The sequence below is a fragment of the Lissotriton helveticus genome, chromosome 7 (assembly GCF_964261635.1).
Source record: "Lissotriton helveticus chromosome 7, aLisHel1.1, whole genome shotgun sequence".
NCBI lineage: Eukaryota > Metazoa > Chordata > Amphibia > Caudata > Salamandridae > Lissotriton > Lissotriton helveticus.
Window position 1 is genome coordinate 8,253,934 of NC_136068.1, and position 26,180 is coordinate 8,280,113.

A 26,180-nucleotide genomic window follows, 5' to 3' on the forward strand; every position below is an offset into this window, starting at 1 on the left:
GGAAGAGAGTAGGCAAGGCGACACGGCGGGAGGGGGCGGAGCGGGTAAAAAGACGGACATGCACGCGCCCGTGACTTTTAAGGTCAATGCGCATGCGCATAAGCTTAATGCGCATGCGCATTGACCTTAAAAGTCACGGGCACTGCAAGGAATCGCCACGATTCCTTGCAGTGTGGATAAAGAGTGGATGAGCCCCTATAGTCTCGCTTGCTCGATGCGCATGCGCATCGACAGGCGAGACCTAAAAGGGTGATAGAAATTACTGTTTTTTAAAATGGACGTGTCCAGGAGGCAGCAGTACCCCAGCAGGGGTGCATACATGGGTGCTAGAACACCCCAGGGAGAAATAGGCCCCCTCTCACGAGGTGCAGATTGGAGCTGTGCTTCTGTAGAACCGCAGACACTTTAAACATGCCAGTTTCACAGTGGAATTCCCTGTTAAATCAGTTTACATTGATTTAAGGCTGAAAAGGAATGCTTACGAGTAAAATAAAGTGCCGCAATAATGCCGCTAAATTTCCATTTTTGTGCCGCTAAATTTCCATTTTTGTGCCGCTAAATTTGCAAATCTATTCCGCAATATCCTGGGGGGTCTGCCTGAAACTCTAGCCGCGGCGGAGGCTTGAACGCGCCAGTGCTTGTTTGATCGAGTATCGCTGACACTGGGAAGCTGAAAGAATGTGCCATTAACATGAAAACACCCCGCCCCCACCCCCACACACCCCCCACAGCACCCACGCCTCCGGCACCCACCCACGCACCTGTCACTCAGGCCGCATTCCTGCCCTTTTCTTTTGCCGTAGGGAAGCGCAGGAGGAAGGCGTGCTGTGCTGCCCTACGGCAAAACATCATAAATGAGGCCCGATCGCTTATAATAAGTACTTTTCAGTGCAGCACACTATTGTGACATATTAACGTCGAAGCTTCCATGTGTTGAAGAAATACACTTTTTTTACATTTTGAGGAGACTGTATCATATTTTACGTGAAACATTTTAAGGCTCGGCTCATGCATTTGCTCTAAGAGCCAAGCCAGATCCTTGGCTCGGCCCTGGGGCTCTCTCTGTTTACTTGTTGGCTCGTCCACCTCGACCCACAAAACACACCGCCCAATTTCAGTTTAACCCCTTCGCAGGGGAGAGGGGGGCCGCGCGTGGCGCCGCGGTGCTCGTGACGAGCTCGGCTCGTCACGCAGCACGGTGGAGCTGTGCTCCCGACGAGCTGAGATCGTCATGACCACGCCTGTTTTAATAGAACGCTCAGCACAGCAGGGGAATTATCCCCGCGTGGGAGCGCCACGGCAGTCATGACGAGCTCAACTGGTCTTGAGCACCGAAGTTGTTAGAAGACAGTGAAAAAAACATTACAAAGTTCCGACTTTGAGATGGAGGAACCATTTAACAGTTGCCTTCTCCATGGCCTCTTGTGCGGTACCTGGGTGGGCCAAAGGTCATGTTTGGGTGGGCCTGGCTCACCTGGCCCCGCCCCCAGAACCGGGCCTAATAGAAACAGAGGAAAATTATGGGGCAATCACAGGAACAAATGAAAAATAAGGGTGGGATTGCTATAAAGTACGATAAGCTGCACAAGCTCTGTGCAGGTGAAACCTAAAAATGCACCAGTCCTTAACATACCCGCAGCAAGGAAGGTGAAAGGGGGAGATCTCAGGAGTGTACATACATGCTGAGCTCAGCGTTTCCCAGTCGCGGGCCCCTAGGAGCTTGTGTTAGTGGCTTCTATACTCCTAGGCAGCGCCGACTGCCTAAGCATCACCTCTGCACATTGCGCCATAGCAATCAATCAATCAATTAATCAGGGGTTGTAAAGCACACCACTCACCCGTGTGGGCGCTGGGGGGTGGGGGTCGCAGGTCCTCTAGCCATAGGGAGCTCACTGCCAGTTAACTCCACCGAATAGTTTTCTCTGTCATAGGCACTGTCAACTGCTAAGAGATCCTTTTGCAGTGACACTCTCAGTGCAAGACAAACAAGCATTAGCAATGCAATTGGTCTAGTCGCACAGCAATAGACAATGCATGTGCGCTTAATTTATAAATACACGATGCATGTGCGCTTAATTTATAAACACACGATGCATGTGCGCTTAATTTATAAATACACGATGCATGTGCGCTTAATTTATAAATATACGATGCATGTGCACTTAATTTATAAATATACGATGCATGTGCACTTAATTTATATGCATGTGCGCTTAATTTATAAATACACGATGCATGTGCGCTTAATTTATAAATACACAATGCATGTGCGCTTAATTTATAAACACACGATGCATGTGCGCTTAATTTATAAACACACGATGCATGTGCGCTTAATTTATAAATACACTATGCATGTGCACTTAATTTATAAACACACAATGCATGTGCTCTTAATTTATAAACACACGATGCATGTGCGCTTAATTTATAAATACACAACGCATGTGCGCTTAATTTATAAATACACGATGCATGTGCACTTAATTTATAAATACACAATGCATACCGGATCACCGACCGACCCCTGCCCACACCACGTCTTCAACAAGGCCGACTCCACCATCGCACCCCAACTCCGGAACATCATCAACACCTCATTCAACACCGCCACCTTCCCGGAGAGCTGGAAGCACGCCGAGCTCAGCGCCCTCCTGAAGAAACCTACAGCGGACCCCACCGTCCTCAAGAACTTCCGCCCCATCTCGCTCCTCCCTTTTCCTGCTAAAGTCATCGAGAAGATCGTCAACAGACAGCTGACCGCCTTCCTCGAGACGAACGGATCCCTCGACCCCTCGCAGTCCGGATTCAAAGCCAACCACAGCACCGAGACCGGCCTCATCGCAGCCACCGACGACATCCGGACCCTGCTCGACAAAGGGGAAACAGTGGCCCTCATCCTCCTGGACCTCTCCGCTGCGTTCGACACTGTCTGCCACCGCACCCTAGTCCAGCGCCTCAGCAACATCGGTATCCAAGAGAAGGCACTGGAGTGGATCATCTCGTCCCTCGCCGGAAGAACACAAAGAGTCCGCCTCCCCCCGTTTCACTCCGAGGCCACTGAAGTCATCTGCGGCGTCCCGCAAGGATCTTCACTCAGCCCCACCCTCTTCAACGTCTACATGAGACCTCTTGCAGCCATCGCACGCCAGCACAACCTCAACATCATCTCTTACGCCGACGACACCCAGCTGATCCTCTCCCTCACCAGAGACCCCGACACCGCCAGAACCTGCCTACACGAAGGGATGAAAGACGTCGCCGAGTGGATGAAGGACAGCCGCCTGAAACTGAACTCGGACAAGACGGAAGTCCTCATCCTGGGATTTTTGCCCTCCGCCTGGGACGACTCCTGGTGACCCCCAACCCTGGGCACCGCACCCAAGCCAACCGACCACGCACGCAACCTGGGCTTCATCCTGGACTCCTCCCTCTCGATGACCAGACAAGTCAACGCCGTCTCCTCATCGTGCTTCAACACCCTGCGTATGCTCCGCAAGATCTTCCGCTGGATCCCGACCGAGACCAAAAAGACTGTCACCCAGGCCCTCGTCACCAGCCGACTGGACTACGGCAACACCCTCTACGCCGGAATCACAGCCAAGCTACAGAAAAGACTCCAGCGCATCCAGAACGCCTCCGCCCGACTCATCCTGGATGTCCCCCGACGCAGCCACATCTCCAGCCACCTGAGGTACCTGTACCTGCACTGGCTCCCCGTCGACAAGAGGATCACGTTCCGGCTCCTCACCCACGCACACAAGTCTCTCCACGACCTGGGCCCCAAGTACCTCAACGACCGCCTGACCTTCTACACGCCCACCCGCCAGCTACGGTCCACCAGCCTCGCCCTCGCAGCCGTACCACGCATCCGAAGAGCAACCGCCGGAGGAAGATCCTTCTCTTACCTGGCTGCTAAATACACGATGCATGTGCGCTTAATTTATAAATACACGATGCATGTGCGTTTAATTTATTAATACACGATGCATGGGCGCTTAATTTATAAATACACGATGCATGTGCGCTTAATTTATGAGTATGCAATGCACGTGCGCTTGCTTTATCATATGTATAGTTTATAAATACACAACCTACAAGTGCTTGATTTATCATATGAGTGGTTTATAAACACACAATGCGCGTGCCCTTAATTTTTCATATACACCGCGCATGTGCAGCATCCAAAAGCAATGGGTCTTGCGGTGGAACGCCCACACAAACACCCGTTGCACGCCTCTTTCAGGCAGATACCTGCGTGAGAGGGTACGGCATTTACAAAGCCTCTTTGTAAATATGGAGCAGTGCATTGTGCCACTGGCCCGTCATTAAAAGTGACGCTCTGGTGTCGTAGGGGCTTGTGCATATGCCCGCATGAGTAACCAGGAGGTAGCTATGCGGGGGTTGTTTGGCTGTTGAGAGCATTGTTTCCAGCATCGTGTTTACATCTCGTGACGGAGAGCCTCGTGCAGTAAAGAACTCCGGGGCATATTACCAAGGGTGGCGATATTGAATTATCGCCGCTTTAGCGGCCGCTTTCGGCCGCTAAGCGACGATAATTCCATCGCTCTATTACCAAGCTGTCGCTAACACCAGTTAACGACAGCTTGTAGGCGATAGCGAGCGGTTTGAGGCCCGCTTTGCATGTCAGCGATATTTATCGCTAATGACATGCAAAGTGGGCGTAACCAAGCGATTAGCGACTGAAAGCAGTTGCTAACCTTGCTATTGCCTATTAGCAAGGCAGGCGAAGCGATGGAAATATTCGCGCTAAGCGCGAATATTGCCAAACGTTAACGCCTGCAAATACCAGGTCTTAGCCCTGTTATCCAATGGGAAGTGGATAACACGGCTAACAGCATTTGCACGCTAATGCGTGAACACCGCTGGTTTTCCAGCGATATTCACGCTAACGCCTGCAATATTATCGCTTTTCAGATAAACGTTGGTAATAGGACATTATCTCAGCGATAATATTGGGCGAAGCGCGGCGTTAAAAAAACGAACGCTAAGCTCAGTTTGCGATAAATATCGCTAACTGTTGGTCATATGCCCCTCAGTTCCAGGTACCCCGCTGAACAGTTTTCTCTGCCACAGCCACTGCGCTGACAACCCTTTGTGTGACACTCTCAGTGCAAGACAAACAAGCATTAGCAATGCAATGGGTCTCGTAAAGGGGAGTGATTTCTATTAGTTTTTTTCTTTGTAGTGGAGTGATTATCTCAAGAAAAGAGTGCACATTATGCTATATTATACGCTTCTATAGCAACTCTACAGTATAGCTATGGCTAAGTTAATGTAAAGGAATGTGAGTGGATGAATGAAAATACAAAAAAAGTATTTAAACATTCAGGATGGAATTTACAGCGGTGACAGGGGCTACCTCATTTCTAATAAAAATACATATTAAAAAAAAACAACTCATGCACAGAAGGTGAAACCTGCGCGCTTCAGGGAGGCGTCTGGCAGCAGCGTGGGACGGACACATGGACAGAGCTCGTCTGTTTTCAGTGGGACGCACCCTGGGCCGTGCCAGCCCCGGGGGCACTGACGGGTTTACAGGAATAACTGCGGAATGTGGCACAAACCCGGGGATCATCCTCAAGTTGACTTCACAGATCTATGTATAGATAGTTCCACACCTGGACCCTGCGGTGCGTGAGGGTCTTAAGTGTACACACAGAGTAAGTCCCTCTCCTTTGCGCTCAATACATATGTCTTACATTCCTCATTTTTAAACTGCTCCGCGGTGCGCACGCGCGTCGATAAAACATTGAAACACATTTGCTGTAGGTTCAGTGGTGCTTATATGTTGTGTTTTATTTATTTATCTTGCTTATTGTATAAGGTGCCTTGACGCTTCCAAGCATACTTAGTTGTGCCACTAGGTTTGTGTTGGACACTCGATGAAAGCGAAACCCCGCTCTAAAGTCACGAAGAGGAGAAGAAACGTCACTTTAAACATACACTTTATATGTTTGCTCTGCTGAGTGCCAGGTGCACGTTTAAAATGAGTCGTGATCTATGGTTTATGGCGAGAGGCCCCCCAGGGGGGTGCATGGGGGGTGCACAAAGCGCAGAAGTGCCTGAAATGAAAGGGGCACAGAGGCTTCTTGGCGCTTCAGAGCAGGAAGGCGCCTATGCACAAAGCCTCGTGCAACGGTTGAAACTCAATTCACAACGTGCCAAGGTGTCCAAGCACCGAGCAGCACAGCAGAGGGGCACCATTAAAGCATTCCATTATGCAGCACACAGCTCAGAGCAGCACAGCAGAGGGGCACCATGATAGCATCCCATTATGCAGCACACAGCTCAGAGCAGCAGAGGGGCACCATGAAAGCATCCCATTATGCGGCACACAGCTCAGAGCAGCAGACGAGCCCCTTTAAAGCATCCCATTATGCAGCACACAGCAGCAGAGGGGCACCATTAAAGCATCCCATTATGCAGCACACAGCTCAGAGCAGCACAGCAGACGAGCACCATTAAAGCATCCCATTATGCGGCACACAGCTCAGAGCAGCAGAGGGCACCATTAAAGCATCCCATTATGCAGCACACAGCTCAGAGCAGCAGAGGGGCACCATTAAAGCATCCCATTATGCGGCACACAGCTCAGAGCAGCAGAGGGGCACCATTAAAGCATCCCATTATGCGGCACACAGCTCAGAGCAGCAGAGGGCACCATTAAAGCATCCCATTATGCGGCACGCAGCTCAGAGCAGCACAGCAGACGAGCACCATTAAAGCATCCCATTATGCGGCACACAGCTCAGAGCAGCAGAGGGGCACCATTAAAGCATCCCATTATGCGGCACGCAGCTCAGAGCAGCACAGCAGAGGAGCACCATTAAAGCATCCCATTATGCGGCACACAGCTCAGAGCAGCACAGCAGACGAGCACCATTAAAGCATCCCATTATGCAGCACACAGCTCAGAGCAGCAGAGGGGCACTATTAAAGCATCCCAATATGCGGCACACAGCTCAGAGCAGCACAGCAGACGAGCACCATTAAAGCATCCCATTATGCAGCACACAGCTCAGAGCAGCAGAGGGGCACCATTAAAGCATCCCAATATGCGGCACACAGCTCAGAGCAGCACAGCAGACGAGCACCATTAAAGCATCCCATTATGCAGCACACAGCTCAGAGCAGCAGAGGGGCACCATTAAAGCATCCCATTATGCGGCACACAGCTCAGAGCAGCAGACGAGCACCATTAAAGCATCCCATTATGCGGCACGCAGCTCAGAGCAGCACAGCAGAGGAGCACCATTAAAGCATCCCATTATGCGGCACACAGCTCAGAGCAGCAGAGGGGCACCATTAAAGCATCCCATTATGCGGCACGCAGCTCAGAGCAGCACAGCAGAGGAGCACCATTAAAGCATCCCATTATGCGGCACACAGCTCAGAGCAGCACAGCAGACGAGCACCATTAAAGCATCCCATTATGCAGCACACAGCTCAGAGCAGCAGAGGGGCACTATTAAAGCATCCCAATATGCGGCACACAGCTCAGAGCAGCACAGCAGACGAGCACCATTAAAGCATCCCATTATGCAGCACACAGCTCAGAGCAGCAGAGGGGCACTATTAAAGCATCCCAATATGCGGCACACAGCTCAGAGCAGCACAGCAGACGAGCACCATTAAAGCATCCCATTATGCAGCACACAGCTCAGAGCAGCAGAGGGGCACCATTAAAGCATCCCATTATGCGGCACACAGCTCAGAGCAGCAGACGAGCACCATTAAAGCATCCCATTATGCAGCACACAGCTCAGAGCAGCAGACGAGCACCATTAAAGCATCCCATTATGCGGCACACAGCTCAGAGCAGCACACCAGAGGGGCACCATGAAAGCATCCCATTATGCGGCACACAGCTCAGAGCAGCAGAGGGGCACCATTAAAGCATCCCATTATGCGGCACACAGCTCAGAGCAGCACAGCAGACGAGCACCATTAAAGCATCCCATTATGCGGCACACAGCTCAGAGCAGCACAGCAGAGGGGCACCATTAAAGCATCCCATTATGCAGCACACAGCTCAGAGCAGCAGAGGGGCACCATGAAAGCATCCCATTATGCGGCACACAGCTCAGAGCAGCAGACGAGCCCCTTTAAAGCATCCCATTATGCAGCACACAGCAGCAGAGGGGCACCATTAAAGCATCCCATTATGCAGCACACAGCTCAGAGCAGCACAGCAGACGAGCACCATTAAAGCATCCCATTATGCGGCACACAGCTCAGAGCAGCAGAGGGCACCATTAAAGCATCCCATTATGCAGCACACAGCTCAGAGCAGCAGAGGGGCACCATTAAAGCATCCCATTATGCGGCACACAGCTCAGAGCAGCAGAGGGGCACCATTAAAGCATCCCATTATGCGGCACACAGCTCAGAGCAGCAGAGGGCACCATTAAAGCATCCCATTATGCGGCACGCAGCTCAGAGCAGCACAGCAGACGAGCACCATTAAAGCATCCCATTATGCGGCACACAGCTCAGAGCAGCAGAGGGGCACCATTAAAGCATCCCATTATGCGGCACGCAGCTCAGAGCAGCACAGCAGAGGAGCACCATTAAAGCATCCCATTATGCGGCACACAGCTCAGAGCAGCACAGCAGACGAGCACCATTAAAGCATCCCATTATGCAGCACACAGCTCAGAGCAGCAGAGGGGCACTATTAAAGCATCCCAATATGCGGCACACAGCTCAGAGCAGCACAGCAGACGAGCACCATTAAAGCATCCCATTATGCAGCACACAGCTCAGAGCAGCAGAGGGGCACCATTAAAGCATCCCAATATGCGGCACACAGCTCAGAGCAGCACAGCAGACGAGCACCATTAAAGCATCCCATTATGCAGCACACAGCTCAGAGCAGCAGAGGGGCACCATTAAAGCATCCCATTATGCGGCACACAGCTCAGAGCAGCAGACGAGCACCATTAAAGCATCCCATTATGCGGCACGCAGCTCAGAGCAGCACAGCAGAGGAGCACCATTAAAGCATCCCATTATGCGGCACACAGCTCAGAGCAGCAGAGGGGCACCATTAAAGCATCCCATTATGCGGCACGCAGCTCAGAGCAGCACAGCAGAGGAGCACCATTAAAGCATCCCATTATGCGGCACACAGCTCAGAGCAGCACAGCAGACGAGCACCATTAAAGCATCCCATTATGCAGCACACAGCTCAGAGCAGCAGAGGGGCACTATTAAAGCATCCCAATATGCGGCACACAGCTCAGAGCAGCACAGCAGACGAGCACCATTAAAGCATCCCATTATGCAGCACACAGCTCAGAGCAGCAGAGGGGCACTATTAAAGCATCCCAATATGCGGCACACAGCTCAGAGCAGCACAGCAGACGAGCACCATTAAAGCATCCCATTATGCAGCACACAGCTCAGAGCAGCAGAGGGGCACCATTAAAGCATCCCATTATGCGGCACACAGCTCAGAGCAGCAGACGAGCACCATTAAAGCATCCCATTATGCAGCACACAGCTCAGAGCAGCAGACGAGCACCATTAAAGCATCCCATTATGCGGCACACAGCTCAGAGCAGCACACCAGAGGGGCACCATGAAAGCATCCCATTATGCGGCCCACAGCTCAGAGCAGCAGAGGGGCACCATTAAAGCATCCCATTATGCGGCACACAGCTCAGAGCAGCAGACGGGCACCATGAAAGCATCCCATTATGCGGCACACAGCTCAGAGCAGCAGAGGGGCACCATTAAAGCATCCCATTATGCGGCACACAGCTCAGAGCAGCAGACGGGCACCATGAAAGCATCCCATTATGCGGCACACAGCTCAGAGCAGCACAGCAGAGAGGCACAATTTAAGCATCCCATTTCGTGGCAAAGAGCTTGGCATGAAAGCAGTCAGTCCTATAGCAGCCACAACATAAGCACAGGGCAGCTCTGTGGTCCCTTTTTGGGTCGGACAGAAAAAACAGGCAGGTTTTATTGGAAGACATTCACTCCAGGGGCCGTGAGCCCCCCCCCCCCCCCCCCCCCCCCCGCATGGGCGGGAAGGAGGGGGGCCACCGGCATGGTCCCCAGCAGGGGTAACAAAAGGGGTGAAGCCCAGCATTGGCTTCTGGCCTCAAAGCAGTGACAACTCTCATGCCCACCCTGTAGACCCGGTGTCTCTCGCGACAGGAGCCCCCCCCCGGGTCATCGGTACTCACCAGCCGCCACTCTCCTGAGCCCTGCTGACTTCCTCCCGGACTGAACTCCGCTGAAGTATGTGTGAGATGGAAAGCAGCCAAGGCCCAGGAGGCGTCGAAGATGCAGGCGTGTCTTCACAGCAGGCAGGAGGGGGTTGGGTCTGCTTGCTTGAGCCTGCCTGCAGCTCCAAGGCCAGGGCACAAGTCCTATAACAAGCCTTTGCAATGCAATAGGTCTCGCATTTGCTGGACTTGGAGCTATTGCAAAAAACAACAATGTCACACATTCACCCCAGTGCAGAGATCTGGGCCTAAATCCATCGTTTTCTGCTCACCAGGCCACTCCAGTTTGAACCCAGCCATATGCAAATCAGTCTGACCCTGTGCCAATGGGAACAGTCCAGCCCGAACTGCCAAGCCAGGTCCTCCCTGGACTGGAAACAAGCATCCTGGGACCGGGTTTGTATCTAAATTGTGCTGGCAAGGTGAGCAAAAGAACACTGGATTTAGGCCCGGATCTCGGGTGTATCTGTGTCTGATTCTGTTTCATAGTCAATGCAATCGCTCATTGACTAGGAAACAGGTCGCATACTGACCTACAGCAGAAAATATGACCATATGTACAACATCCAAATGCCACAATCGACACCGAAACAAGAAAATAACAGACTAGTGACCAGTGCACCCCCCAGAGCCGCAAGGGATCCAGACACAGACACCTCTGCGAAGAGCACAAGCACAAGGAAGTGGAGGTCATCACGAAGCGTGCCACTTTTTTAGGCACATTCCGAGTCAGGGGGGGGGGGGGGGGCGGCACTCGGGAAGAGTCTCACCCCCACCAGCACCCCCGCAGAGGGGGAGAGGGAATCAAGGCTGAGGAAGAGGGAAGGACGCCGCAAACAAGCAAGGAAACAAAAAGAAACTTAGCCAATGGGACCCAGACGTGGGGGCTACAGGAGACGACGACAACAATCAATGAGACGGAAATGTTAAATAAAACTATCGTCAATTCATCTAGCCGACAACTCTCATTCCTCGAAAAGAAAACCCTGTCCCTAGGCCTATCCTTTTGTCCTACGGAAATTTTAAACAACTCTGAAACTCTTTTTGGATCTACACCTAGGGGCAGATTTACGAAGGCCTTGCGCCGCCGGTGCGTCATTTTTAACATGGGAAAAAGTGACGCACCGGCGGCGCAGGGCCTTCATAAATATGCCCTCTAGTACGGCTTACCCTCACAACTCAGGAGGGTAAACACACTCTTCTCCTTTGGTCGTTGTCTCTCACCTGACCCCGGCAGTCGAGTTCAGAGTGAAAGTGAGAGCGCGTTCTCCAGGGGTAGTCGTAAGAGCTTCAAAAGAACCGCAAAAAAATAATTTCTGACTGCAGTGATTCTTGCAGCGCGGCTGGGGCCGCCATCATCTGCTCAAACGCAGTAAAACATTTCCAACGCGGCAGGAGCCGCACGAAATTGCCAGCGCGGTAGGAGCCGCGAGAGCCGCGGGGGCCTCCCAACGCAGCTGAAGCTGCAGGGGGATCACCGCTGACTGCGGGGGAAAGCCGCGAGATGCCTTCAGTGCGGCTGGGGCCGCAGCTATCTGCTCAGCGGTTTGGAGATTCCAGTTACCGAATTTTCTTGGCGCCCGAACGCCAGAGCGGGAGCGAGAGAGAACGCCAGAGCGGGAGACGGAGAGGCAAGAGACGGCTCTATGGCTCTACGGCTTTGTAGTTCTGCCGTGATTCTGCCGCGGTGTGGTACAGCCTTGCCATGCCCTGCCTGCCCTGCCTGCCTTGCCGCTGTGAGGCAGAAGGGCGCCAAGGGCGGATAGTGAGGGAGGTCAGACGGAGGTCAGACGGCGACAGTGAGGTGAGCACTGGGCGCACTAACAGGAGCCGCGCCGTGCCGTTACCACTCACTGCCTGCTCACTGACACCTTCAGCAGTACGGTGCGGCTTGTGGCTTGCCTGCGGCTTTCCCTGTGGCTTCACTGCGGCTTTGCCAGCCTGCCGTACCACCCCCGCCCCCCACCTTTAGTGATACGGTGCAGCTGGTTGCTTGCTGTCTTGCCTGCCTGTCTGTCTGCCTACCCGCCCAGCCTGCCCAGCCCTGCTCGGCACCGCTTGGCCCTGCTTTGCTCCATCAAGGGTGGGGGCGGAGGCGGAGACGGTGAGGCGGTGAGGCGAGCTGCGAGGTGAGCAGTGCATCAGGAATCACTCGTCAGGAAGTGTCGCGACTGCCACCTCCACGTAAAAATTACCGGTGCTCAGTTTGTGTGGCTGAGGGCTTATTGTCACCCATTGGTGGTGGGGCTACCACCTACTGTAATACAAGACCAGTTAAAACAACAGCATCATCACTAAAGCACAACCAAAGCCACAACCAAAAGCCACACCTAGCCACTGCGGCTACGACTCTCTGATATGATGCTGCAGCTGGAGCTGGAGCCGCGAGGTGAGCACCAGGATAAGGCAAGTGGCTTGAGCTTACACAACATACTACCTCCCGCCTTCACCCCTTGTGTACCATAGACGACCAGGAGAGCGCTTGGGGCATAGGCGAGCCGCGAGCTGTAGGTGGTAGAAGTGGTCTGAGTGAAGGGGCTTAGGAGACACACAGCATGGGATCAGGCAGGGTGAGGAAGGCCCCAGGAGAGAGAATAGCCACTCAAAAAGGCCTCGCCAAAGGGAAACAAGCATTTACAATGCAATGGTTTTGCCTTTGTTAAAGTTAGAGCTATTTGCATTGCTCTTGACATTATTTTTATTTATGTTTTTTTTAACATAAATAAATGGTATTGTCATTTACAATGCCACTAGCTTTATCTCTCGCAAATGACACCCACAAACACCCACAGAGAGCCCCCCCAAACACACAGAGCCCCCCACACACACACGCACACAGAGCCCCTCACACACACACCCACACAGAGCCCCCCACACACACAGCCACACAAAGCCCCCCCACACACAGCCACACAGAGCCCCCCCACACACAGCCACACAGAGCCCCTCACACACACACCCACACAGAGCCCCCCACAAACGCAGCCACACAAAGCCCCCAACAGAGGCACGAAAACAGAGTCACAAGCAGGCAACAGAGTCACAAGCAGGCAACACAGGCACGAAAACAGGGTACACGGACAGCGGAGGGGGGGGTGCTGTCTTGTAAATGACATATTTTATTTATTTGTTGGTGTTTAAAATTGCTAAATTGATTGCTTTGTCATTTACAATGGCAATAGTTATAACTTTTGCGAATGTGACACCTATAGCATTTGGAATGCAACATGTTTTGTATTTACGTGACTTAGATGGCAGCTCTGGTCGTTAGGCCACATCTCTAGAGAGCAGGAGAGTGCAACAGAGGCACGAAAACAGGGTCACAAGCAGGCAACAGAGTCACAAGCAGGCAACAGAGGCACGAAAACAGGGTACACGGACAGCGGAGGGGGGGGTGCTGGAACGGGCACACAGACAGCGGAAGACAGCAAGCACTCACAAAAAGTAGAGAAACATCCCGGGCTTCAGATCCGAGGGAGGTGTGGGGAATTCAGCGAGAGCACTTTGTAAAACAAGCATTGGAAATGCAATAGGTCTCGCATTAGAAAAGTTGGAGTTATTGGTCTTGTAAATGACATATTTTATTTATTTGTTGGTGTTTAAAATTGCTAAATTGATTGCTTTGTCATTTACAATGGCAATAGTTATAACTTTTGCGAATGTGACACCTATAGCATTTGGAATGCAACATGTTTTGTATTTACGTGACTTAGATGGCAGCTCTGGTCGTTATGCCACATCTCTAGAGAGCAGGAGAGTGCAGCAGGGGAGAGAAGCACAGCAATGCAATCGGTCTCGCATTAGGAAAGTTTGAGCTATTGGTATTGTAAAGGACACATTTTTTATTTATGTGCTTGTTTTGAAAATAGTGAAATTAATAGCTTTGTTATTTACAATGCCAATAGTTTTATCTTTCGCAAATGTGACACCTATTGTAACACAATATGTGTTGTGAGGGTGAGTGAGGGTGAGGGGTTGAGGGTGAGGGGTTGAGGGTGAGTGAGGGTGAGGGGTTGAGGGTGAGTGAGGGGTTGAGGGTGAGTGAGGGTGAGGGGTTGAGGGTGAGTGAGGGTGAGGGGTTGAGGGTGAGGGGTTGAGGGTGAGTGAGGGTGAGTGGTTGAGGGGTTGAGGGTGGGTGAGGGGTTGAGGGTGAGGGGTTGAGGGTGGGTGAGGTGTTGAGGGTGGGTGAGGGTGAGGGGTTGAGGGTGGGTGAGGGTGCGGCGTTGAGGGTGAGGGGTTGAGGGTGAGGCGTTGAGGGTGAGGGGGTGAGGGGTTGAGGGTGAGGGGTTGAGGGTGCGGGGTTGAGGGTGAGGGGGTGAGGGGTTGAGGGTGAAGAATTGAGGGTGCGGGGTTGAGGGTGCGGGGTTGAGGGTGCGGGGTTGAGGGTGCGGGGTTGAGGGTGAGGGTTTGAGGGTGAGGGGTTGAGGGTGAGGGGTTGAGGGTGAGGGGTTGAGGGTGAGGGGTTGAGGGTGAGGGGGTGAGGGTGAGGGGGTGAGGGTTAGGGGTTGAGGGTGAGGGGTTGAGGGTGAGGGGGTGAGGGTGAGGGGGTGAGGGTTTGAGGGTGAGGGGTTGAGGGTGAGGGGGTGAGGGTGAGGGTGAGGGGGTGAGGGTGAGGGTGAGGGGGTGAGGGCGAGGGGGTGAGGGGGTGAGGGGTTGAGGGTGAGGGGTTGAGGGTGCGGGGTTGAGGGTGAGGGGTTGAGGGTGAGGGGTTGAGGGTGAGGGGTTGAGGGTGCGGGGTTGAGGGTGCGGGGTTGAGGGTGCGGAGTTGAGGGTGAGGGGTTGAGGGTGAGGGGTTGAGGGGTTGAGGGTGGGTGAGGGGTTGAGGGTGAGGGGTTGAGGGTGGGTGAGGTGTTGAGGGTGGGTGAGGGTGAGGGGTTGAGGGTGGGTGAGGGTGCGGCGTTGAGGGTGAGGGGTTGAGGGTGAGGCGTTGAGGGTGAGGGGGTGAGGGGTTGAGGGTGAGGGGTTGAGGGTGCGGGGTTGAGGGTGAGGGGGTGAGGGGTTGAGGGTGAGGGATTGAGGGTGCGGGGTTGAGGGTGCAGGGTTGAGGGTGCGAGGTTGAGGGTGCGGGGTTGAGGGTGAGGGTTTGAGGGTGAGGGGTTGAGGGTGAGGGGTTGAGGGTGAGGGGTTGAGGGTGAGGGGTTGAGGGTGAGGGGGTGAGGGTGAGGGGGTGAGGGTTAGGGGTTGAGGGTGAGGGGTTGAGGGTGAGGGGGTGAGGGGGTGAGGGTTTGAGGGTGAGGGGTTGAGGGTGAGGGGGTGAGGGTGAGGGTGAGGGGGTGAGGGTGAGGGTGAGGGGGTGAGGGCGAGGGGGTGAGGGGGTGAGGGGTTGAGGGTGAGGGGTTGAGGGTGCGGGGTTGAGGGTGAGGGGTTGAGGGTGAGGGCTTGAGGGTGAGGGGTTGAGGGTGAGGGGTTGAGGGTGCGGGGTTGAGGGTGCGGGGTTGAGGGTGAGGGGTTGAGGGTGAGGGGTTGAGGGTGAGGGGTTGAGGGGGGTGCGGGGTTGAGGGGGTTGAGGGTGAGGGGTTGAGGGTGAGGGGTTGAGGGGGGTGAGGGGTTGAGGGTGAGGGGTTGAGGGTGCGGGGTTGAGGGTGAGGGGTTGAGGGTGAGGGGTTGAGGGTGAGGGGTTGAGGGTGCGGGGTTGAGGGTGCGGGGTTGAGGGTGCGGGGTTGAGGGTGAGGGGTTGAGGGTGAGGGGTTGAGGGTGAGGGGTTGAGGGTGAGGGGTTGAGGGTGCGGGGTTGAGGGTGAGGGGTTGAGGGTGAGGGGTTGAGGGGGGTGCGGGGTTGAGGGGGTTGAGGGTGAGGGGTTGAGGGTGAGGGGTTGAGGGGGGTGAGGGGTTGAGGGTGAGGGGTTGAGGGTGCGGGGTTGAGGGTGAGGGGTTGAGGGTGAGGGGTTGAGGGGGGTGCGGGGTTGAGGGGGTTGAGGGTGCGGGGTTGAGGGTGAGGGGTTGAGGGGGGTGAGGGGTTGAGGGTGAGGGGTTGAGGGTGAGGGGTTGAGGGTGAGGTGTTGAGGGTGAGGGGTTGAGGGTGAGGGGTTGAGGGTGAGGGGTTGAGGGTGAGGGGTTGAGGGTGCGGGGTTGAGGGTGCGGGGTTGAGGGTGAGGGGTTGAGGGTGAGGGGTTGAGGGTGAGGGGTTGAGGGTGCGGGGTTGAGGGTGAGGGGTTGAGGGTGAGGGGTTGAGGGTGAGGGGTTGAGGGGGGTGCGGGGTTGAGGGGGTTGAGGGTGAGGGGTTGAGGGTGAGGGGTTGAGGGGGGTGAGGGGTTGAGGGTGAGGGGTTGAGGGTGAGGGGTTGAGGGTGCGGGGTTGAGGGTGCGGGGTTGAGGGTGAGGGGTTGAGGGTGAGGGGTTGAGGGTGCGGGGTTGAGGGTGCGGGGTTGAGGGTGAGGGGGTGAGGGTGAGGGGGTGAGGGTGAGGGGTTGAGGGTGCGGGGTTGAGGGTGCGGGGTTGAGGGTGAGGGGGTGAGGGTGAGGGGGTGAGGGTGAGGGGTTGAGGGTGAGGGGTTGAGGGTGCGGGGTTGAGGGTGAGGGGTTGAGGGTGCGGGGTTGAGGGTGCGGGGTTGAGGGTGCGGGGTTGAGGGTGAGGGGTTGAGGGTGAGGGGTTGAGGGTGCGGGGTTGAGGGTGCGGGGTTGAGGGTGAGGGGTTGAGGGTGAGGGGTTGAGGGTGAGGGGTTGAGGGTGCGGGGTTGAGGGTGAGGGGTTGAGGGTGCGGGGTTGAGGGTGAGGGGTTGAGGGTGAGGGTTTGAGTGTGAGGAGTTGAGGGTGAGGGGTTGAGGGGGTGCGGGGTTGAGGGTGAGGGGTTGAGGGTGAGGGGTTGAGGGGGGTGAGGGGTTGAGGGGGTTGAGGGTGAGGGGTTGAGGGGGGTGAGGGGTTGAGGGTGAGGGGTTGAGGGTGAGGGGTTGAGGGTGAGGTGTTGAGGGTGAGGGGTTGAGGGTGAGGGGTTGAGGGTGAGGGGTTGAGGGTGCGGGGTTGAGTGTGAGGGGTTGAGGGTGCGGGGTTGAGTGTGAGGGGTTGAGGGTGAGGGGTTGAGGGTGAGGGGTTGAGGGTGCGGGGTTGAGTGTGAGGGGTTGAGGGTGAGGGGTTGAGGGTGCGGGGTTGAGTGTGAGGGGTTGAGGGTGAGGGGTTGAGGGTGAGGGGTTGAGGGTGAGGTGTTGAGGGTGAGGGGTTGAGGGTGAGGTGTTGAGGGTGAGGGGTTGAGGGTGAGGAGTTGAGGGTGAGGGGTTGAGGGGGTGCGGGGTTGAGGGGGTTGAGGGTGAGGGGTTGAGGGTGAGGGGTTGAGGGGGGTGAGGGGTTGAGGGGGTTGAGGGTGAGGGGTTGAGGGGGGTGAGGGGTTGAGGGTGAGGGGTTGAGGGTGAGGGGTTGAGGGTGAGGTGTTGAGGGTGAGGGGTTGAGGGTGAGGGGTTGAGGGTGAGGGGTTGAGGGTGCGGGGTTGAGTGTGAGGGGTTGAGGGTGAGGGGTTGAGGGTGAGGGGTTGAGGGTGAGGTGTTGAGGGTGAGGGGTTGAGGGTGAGGTGTTGAGGGTGAGGGGTTGAGGGTGAGGGGTTGAGGGTGAGGGGTTGAGGGTGCGGGGTTGAGGGTGCGGGGTTGAGGGTGCGGGGTTGAGTGTGAGGGGTTGAGGGTGAGGGGTTGAGGGTGAGGGGTTGAGGGTGAGGGGTTGAGGGTGCGGGGTTGAGGGTGAGGGGTTGAGGGTGAGGGGGGGCTCATGAGAGTGCCATGGACGTTTGGTGGTGGGTTGCAGTCAGTGATATAGTCGTGTGACCAGAACCGTTGTATTCAGAGCTGTAACAAACATCCCGGCCAAGCTTCGGCGCTCCTGTTTTTACTACGGGCGTTAGCTACTTTCAGTGGGCAGGAGACTGATGCGACAAAGCAAACAGCATACGCACAAAGCAGACTATTAAAACAAACAGATTCACGGGCCAGCATCAAAGGCTCTATCCATATGCGCCCCGCCATCAAGTCAGCAGGATATCAGGAACACAAACTTGAGCCTAAGGAGAATGTAATAAAAACTTTCTCAAGTCAGCGTGAAATAAAAGGAAGCAACCCAGCTAATGCACAAACTACTCCATCCTGCTCCCTTAACCAACACTATGGGAGATAACCACCAGCCTCTAGGGAACAATAAATAAACCCTGAATCCACAAGACAAATAAGCAATGGCAGATAAATAGCTGCTTTATTAGTCAACAAATTCAGTATCTTTCATTGTGTGTTTTTGCTGCACTTGGGCGTTTTCCACACACACGAGGGAGCATTGCTTTCTTTGTGTCACACTGCGCCTTGTCACACTGCGGGGAAGTCTCAGCTTCAAAACACGCCTTGATCACCAATAACTCTGAAACAATGCATAACTGATGAAACACGCCACGTGGTTTACTCCATACATATAATTACAATGCAGATCCCCACTGCTGCAGTGTGTATCCCCGGTACAGTGTGTAGGTCATAAGGGCCTTTGCCCTAGTTTCTCAGATTACATGTCGGGGTGAAGCAGCCTTTGATAGTGTGTGGTCCTCTTTCTGCAGAGACTCCGATGGAGGTCACGCCCTCTCCATCGGGCAGTGCAAGGTGCACGCTGCACCTTCACAGGACACGCGGCTCCACAACCTAACCCGACGCAGCTGCGAGGTAAACACGCACAGAGGCGAGTCTGCAACCCAGGGGTGGATGCATACATGGGTCCGTGAAAAGCCGCTGTTGTGACACAATAGCCATGTAACTATCTTCAGGTTCCTTTGAGCCCTTCTCTCGGACCACCAGCACGAGAGATTGCTCACAATTAGCATCACTGACACCACGACCCTCGCCCTCCCACAATCAAGGCGCAGCACATTTCTCACAGCGGGAATGTCGACAGTGCTGGATGTGAGGGAGTCCCCGCGAATAAGAATTGGGGGCTTTTGATCTAAATTAATTGTGATCGTGTGGTAAATACCTGCGTGTAGCATCATTAGCAGGTCTCTAAGAAGTCCCAGGTATGGTAGTTTAAGGAATTCAAGCGAAGAGACAAAACCTAGTCGGCCAGGAGCACACAGTTATGTCGGGCGAGGTTGCCAGGATTCGATAATCAAACAAACAAGTTCGCTTCCCGATCCAGTCTTTCTTTGCGATTCTGCTTCAAAGTGTAAGCCTAGCGAGGGAGCGTTAGGTGTCGTACCACAACAAAAAGCCGCACTCGACTTCAAATGTGTGAAATTGAAAATGAAGCGCCTCCTGGGTAAAAGAGACTGCTTAAGCGACGGGGGAGGGGTCGAATTGGGAAGTAAACAATCTGTTTGCGTGTCATAGGCAACACCCTCCTGCTACATTGTCCTCCCGGGACATGGATTCAGGTGGAGGCGCACAAAGGTTAATGAGACCGCAATCACCCAGTGCGGACGGTAATCAGATCATGTTTTAATTATGTCGGTGGATAGGGTTTCTGCTGCAGGCGGCCGGCTATAGACAGCGCGCTGGCTGCGCCGACACATAATAGGGTTCTGCAGTGCACCGAGGGCACTCAACCACCCACAGACACCCAACAGGAGAGGTTAAGGGTCGGGCGAGGCAGGCGCATTTCTGGCATGCCGCTGATGCCCTGGACTGTAGCATTACAGCTCACTTACCCTGAGCTCTGCGGCAAGGGAAAGGACGCCTCCATCTTCGGCCGGTGCCGCCATCAGGAAACAAGCGGGAGGGGGCGGGAAAGGGGGAGGAGAGACGCAGAAGACGGCCGGAGCAGGAAGGCGGGTGCCGGCTCAATGCCGGACCAGATTCGGGGGCGTTCCCGGCTTTTGGCTGACGTCGCGTGACGTAGCCAAAAGGGAAAAATTCTCGGGAACGCCCCCGAATCTGGTCTGGGATTGACAGACAGAGCCCTCTACCAATGGCTAGCCTCCATTTATGGAGCTAGCCAATGGGAGGAGGGGGCGGATACCCGACCCGACATAGAGATAGCATTAGATTTTGCTAGCGCATGCGTACTTCGTACGCATTGCGTAGGCAAAACCTAAAAAGAAAATAAGTCAGAAATAGCAAAGGGGGAAACTCAACAACTAAGAGCCCGTTAATCTCCCCGATTGCTTCTATGTTTGGAAAATCAAGTCTAAACAAAAAGAGGATGCAAAACTCAAGACTTCAATACTTAAAGGATCCCACATCATCTCTCTGTGCGAAACCAGGAGAAACATCAGGTCTAATGACCCCCTTAGCTCCGCAAAAAAATATCGCAATGGGTAAATCAGGGGAGGAAGGATTCAAACAAAAAGAACATCCTAACAAAATCAGCAGAAATCTCAAATCAAAACTTCATTGAGACATTAGACCGAAGCAAACTAGAGGAAGTAGAACTCCGAGACACCAAAGATCCAACCGGAATTCACCTTACAAGTAATACCATCCTAACAACAGCAACAGTGCACGCAAATGGTAGTGGCACTAGTAATACTAGCATCAGTCAGGAACGGGAAACACCCATTACATCGATGTCAATAAATCGCGGTGCCATCGCACCGCGACTTTTACATCGCAGGATCGCTGACATTGCATGCTTTTACTACGCATGCTACAACTGCGCGATGCCATTAACATTGCATGCAACTACAATGCATGCGATGTTAATGGCAGCTTTACAGGTCTGGTGCAAATGTTTGAAATATTGGCTTTGTCAGTGTGCCGCCCGACTTGTATTTTGCTGTTTCCGTCATTGCATCCAAATATATGATACAAGTGTTATATTAAAAACCCTTGTTACCCGACATCACTCTTGGCGGAGTTATTAGACTCTGGCAAACAAAAAGCGTTGTAACGGGAGGCGATAACATCTACTGCGTTGTTATGCCACTAACCATCTGGGACACAGCAATCGCGTGGTAACGGCATGCGATGTAAATGCATGCTATGTAATTGTTTTTGCGATGTTAAAACTACGTTGTAATACCATGCGTTGTTACGGTTTGCGATGTACCGTCACACATCCGTCAGGAACATCTACATTGTGATCGACCAACAGATTCAAAAACAATGAATGGAGAAAGCACTCCCTATAGCACAGCTATAAAAACAAGCAATGATCCTTCACACACAGCTGAGCATGGTCAGGAAGCTAGCCTACATTACTTGCATTCAAAAATAGATGAATCAGTGCATCAATGGTCGAGAAATGAGAAAGCGATAGCCAGTTTGGAGGGCTTGAGTTCGAGTACACGTGTAGGAATTACACATGCTCCGAAACTGGAAATTGATGGGAATGGAGACGATGATGAGGTATTGTTCATGTCATGGGAGAGTATACCGATGAAAGACTTATGTGTGGAAACCGACAAGGGACAGGGGCAAGAAGAAAGAAATGAGCAAGTGTTAAGACCAAATGACACGGAAGGAAAAGGCAAGATCTTAAATCAGAGAATAAAAACCAAGGCCCAGATGTAGGTAATAGCAATTTACCGAATGGTAAATACCGAATTTTACCGATTCGGTATTTACAATTCGGTTATTGCTATGTAGGTAAATAATTCGGTAAAAATAATAAATCTGTAAGATTCGGTAATTACCGATTTCGGTAATTACTGAATCGGTATTTGCCATTGATTCCTATGGGCCTCGAAGCCCATAGGATTTATTAGCAAATACCAATTCGGTAATTACAGAATCGGTAAAATTACCGATTTTACAAGGGGGACAGGGTGTCACTTTGACACCCTGTTGCACCCCTGTTTCAGGCTTGTGTGCCATGTGACACACAGACATGCCCTTAGGGCATGTCTGTGTGCCACATGGCATAGGTGTACATGCACAGATGTGCATGTACACTGGAATTCGTTATTTACCATGGATTAGTATTCCTTGGTAAATAACGAATCGGTAAGGGCCTGTGGCACTGATTCCAGTGCCACCTACATATTGATTTACAGAATCGGTAAATTTACCGATTCGGTATTTTACCGAATCTGTAAATTTACCGAATCGGTAAATATACCGATTCTGTGAATAATATGCCCCCTACATGTCAATTCCCAAATACCGGTCGGTAACGGCCGAAATCGGCCGTTACCGACCGGTAATTGGCGAGCTACATCGGGCCCCAAATCATTTACAGTGGATAAATCAGAACAAACATCAGATACAGAGACAAGAAACTTTGAAAATAATAGGAATGTACAAAATGAAATAATATCGAAAACCCTACAGGCACTTTAACGTCTTCAGCAACACTGATAATGCAGTCAGATAAGCTGGACATACAGATAGATCTAACGAACATCATTGCATCATACATAGCTGGAATAAACACAAAGCTTGAAGACTTAACCAGGAAACAATTCGTACATGTGGACCCATAACAGATAAATTAGGTTTTTTACCCAAAATATTGGAACTGTTTAAATAAGCGCTTGGTCCAACCGGCTGAGAACCTGGAGCCCACGTTTACATCAGTAATTGAGGAAAACACAATTCAGAGTAATATACAGGCACCAGCAAAATCTGATCAGGATCAAATGAAAGAACTCTAACACCTGTGAGATGGGGAAGGTACGGCAAACCAATCAGAGCACCCAGCACTGAACAACCAGGGAATCCAAGGCCACAGTCCAGAAGACAAGAAAAGAAAGACAGAAAGGCAAGAAACAGGCTCAACGAATTTAACACCGATGCAGATAAAAAGGTATATCCCATCTTTGTCACAACAACAGCAGATGAACGTCAAAAGGAAAAGTGTCCAGAATCAATTCAGGATACTGATACAAGAGAAGAAATCCATAAAAAAAACCTAAGGAGACTATTAAAGACCAAGTGGAAGCCTGTGGGAACTATACCAATAAAACCACCACAAGGTAACCCGACGATTGTATACTGGAATCTCCAAAATGTCCTGAAAACACTAAGTTTACGGAACAACCTGTAGTTGCAAAAGCAAAGCAAGCAGATAGTGATAAGTCATATAATCAATTAAATAATGCAGTTAACAGCAAAAAGTCTGGGATGGAGAATATGCCTTTATCGATATGGTTACACAAAAATGAAAATGGAAATGAGGAGGAAGCCTGTAAAAGGATGGATGTCAAAGAGGACATCCTAAATGTGTCATAAAGGAAGTTAAAATAAAGCAAGCCACGCTGCCTAGCACCCTAGAACAGAAGGCTTTAGCTGTAACCTACAAACCTATCGATTCCAACGACCGGAAATCTGAAGTAAGGAGAATTACATATGCTGAGAAAGCAAATTCGAGGCTCATAAATTGCCATGTAGTAAAAGAAGAGGACACCCAATGTTTTCTAGGACCTCCTCAAAATCCTATACAAACCAGGCATCACAGTTCAGAAGGTGGTCCGCTTAGTGCCTGCATCCCTAACCAAGTCAAAACCCAGATTGAGAAAATGGATGATAAAGATACCATAACAGGAAGAACAACCAAAGACCAGGTAGATCATGAGTTGATATGGACACCGGAATATGAAACGCAGCGAAACTGTGATACTTTAAACAGAGGCAACATCTTGAAGCTCCTGGCTGAAATAGAGGAGCTAAAACACATAAATACATCGGACTCAGCTAGAGTGCAATTTCTCCCAGGAGAGACCAATATAATAAAAGAATGAAAATTAACAACGTGGCAGACACCGGAGTTAGCACAGCTAATACTAAGTAGCTCTAAACAATTCTCAGCGTGGGGCATTCAATTGAAAAAACCTGCAAGACCGCGTTACCCGTTCCCACTGAGAGAAACGGAGCAGCAGGATATAAACAGGATAATAAAACATAAGAAACACGCAGAAGAGGCATACTCGGTACTACGTAATGCAAAAGGCATGAGTGATACAGCTCAGACTCCGGTAATATTGAGGAAACGTAGAAAATGACTCACTCTCCCCACCAGGGATCTATCCAGCAGTTTGCATAATAAAGCAGCAAAGGAATTGACAGGCAATCTGTAAAATTAAAAGACATCTTTATTATAATTAATTATGAGGCTTCGTCGTCCAACCGTAGTTCTACAGCTGAAAGAGGGAGCCTGCCTGAGCTTTCTCAGGCAGGCCTTTTATACAAAAAGTTTGCCCCTAGGCTCACATTCTTGCTGTGACACACATCATTGTAGGTCGCTCCCATGGTACCATAACAAAGCAGGCTATAATTATGAATTCCATTCTACTTGCCCAAACTGACCAACCCATCTTCCATCATGAACATATGTCAAACTTCACATATTTTCCTGTGCAGGCCGGAGAAACTCACAATAGAACTGGTTTCCTCCCCATCATATAAACAGTCACCTCCCCATTGTAAAAGCCCAGAAGCAGAGAAACAGAGCCAGGTGTGGAAGATAGAAATGTAGGATAAGGTGTGCTTGTGGGTCATAAACAGGCATGGCTACTGTATTCGGCCTTCTAATCTTGCTCAGGCCAATGTACACAACAAGTTGCTCAGATCTTTAATATAGATTGACTAGAGGGCATGGACTGGTTTGGTGAGGCCAACATCACGTAGGCAGATTCAGCCTGTTCAGGTCAAATGGGAATCAGGAAGAACTCAAGCTAAGGGGTACGTGTCCTTTCATACTTGCTCTACCAGAATCATTGGCTCATGTATATGCCTATGTAAAGGGCAACACCTAAAATGGACGCTGTTCACAACATGGGTGCCTGTGGGCTCAGAATGAATTTGCCAATAACTCCTGCATGCATCATTGTATTGTGATGAAAATACACACACATATAAAACTTGCCATTTTCGTTTCTCTGATATCAAAATCAAAGCAGAATAATGATATTTTAAACACAGGTTCAGATTTCAAAGAACCTCAGACGCCCCTTTTGCCCTTACATAGGCAATAACCTATACTCACGCTAGTCTGGGTCCAGATCTATATTTTATAAAAATCCTCAAGATGTTACTGAAGCATAATCCTATTACCTAGCGTCTCTCTCTCGGGACAGGTCTCCCCACACACGCAGTAGAACAAAGGCCATATATGGCAGGACAAAAATAGGGAGTGCCTCTATCTGTAGTATGTGGTACAAGGCCACATACCCAACAATAAGTGATGTCCAACTACTAACTGGTGTTGATGAAAACGATACAAAAGGAATTATCAGTAAACTCTGATCTCCTAACTATCCGTGTTCGGGAAACATCTGGAAAGATGCAAAGAAGTAGAAGAAAGACATAGGTGTGGGAGGTGGGTGCAGATGTGAATTGGGCAGAGAAAAAAAAACAAACAATCCTACCCATAAAAGACAACGCCATGTTTAAAACACACTAGAAAACACGTCATTAGGAACATATAAACAAAGCAGTGACCGCTATTACAAATGAATCATAATTTTCCACAACCCTAAGCAAACGTAAATCCTAAAATTATCTAGTACATTTTAGGTATTCTTATGCATTTCTGTAATTCATCATATGTTCAAGTGAAACAGTGGTGACTCTCATTAATGCTCTGAGGTGAAAAGGGGGTACTCTTTCACAGAAAATGGACGTTATTCTGCTTCAACTCAAGGGAATAGTACTTTAAAATAATGCTAGCAAAGCTGCAAAAATTAGTTTCCAAACTCCAATTCTAGACAAGCTCACAGAAAATACCCAGAGTCCGTCAAAGCCTCTACTGGTAGGCTTCTATTGTCCATCAAATCCGCTTCCAGTGTCTTCTTCGCGTTGGGCCTCTCCATTCAGGCTCTTCATGACTCCGTATCCGTTGGAGTGCCCTCTTGGCAAACACTCATAGCTCAATTACAAAGTCTCAATGTCTCAAGGCAGTGCACCAGTGTCTCTTCTTAGTGGCAGATACTACAGATGATGCGCCCTTCATTGATCAAGGGCACAAAGCATTTCATGCAGATCCAAGCACTACTGAAAAACAAGCCAGCAAGATCAGCAGCACTTTCAGACTCCAACACTCATTATTTAGTGTCAGAGGACGCTCAAGCTGCTCTCTCACGGGCACCAGAATGTA

The 26,180-nt window shown here is 51.6% G+C and overlaps 1 protein-coding gene across 1 annotated transcript in view; it reads right to left on the bottom strand.

Annotated features, from left to right (window-relative positions):
* LOC144767938 (cell adhesion molecule CEACAM4-like) overlaps positions 1-10,298 on the bottom strand; it is a 76,592-nt gene extending 66,294 nt beyond the window's left edge. Inside the window, exon 1 of the mRNA XM_078651281.1 lies at positions 10,221-10,298. The gene's annotated coding sequence lies outside the window, so the exon portion shown is untranslated. The remainder of the gene's footprint in view (positions 1-10,220) is intronic.
* Positions 10,299-26,180: the final 15,882 nt, after the last annotated feature.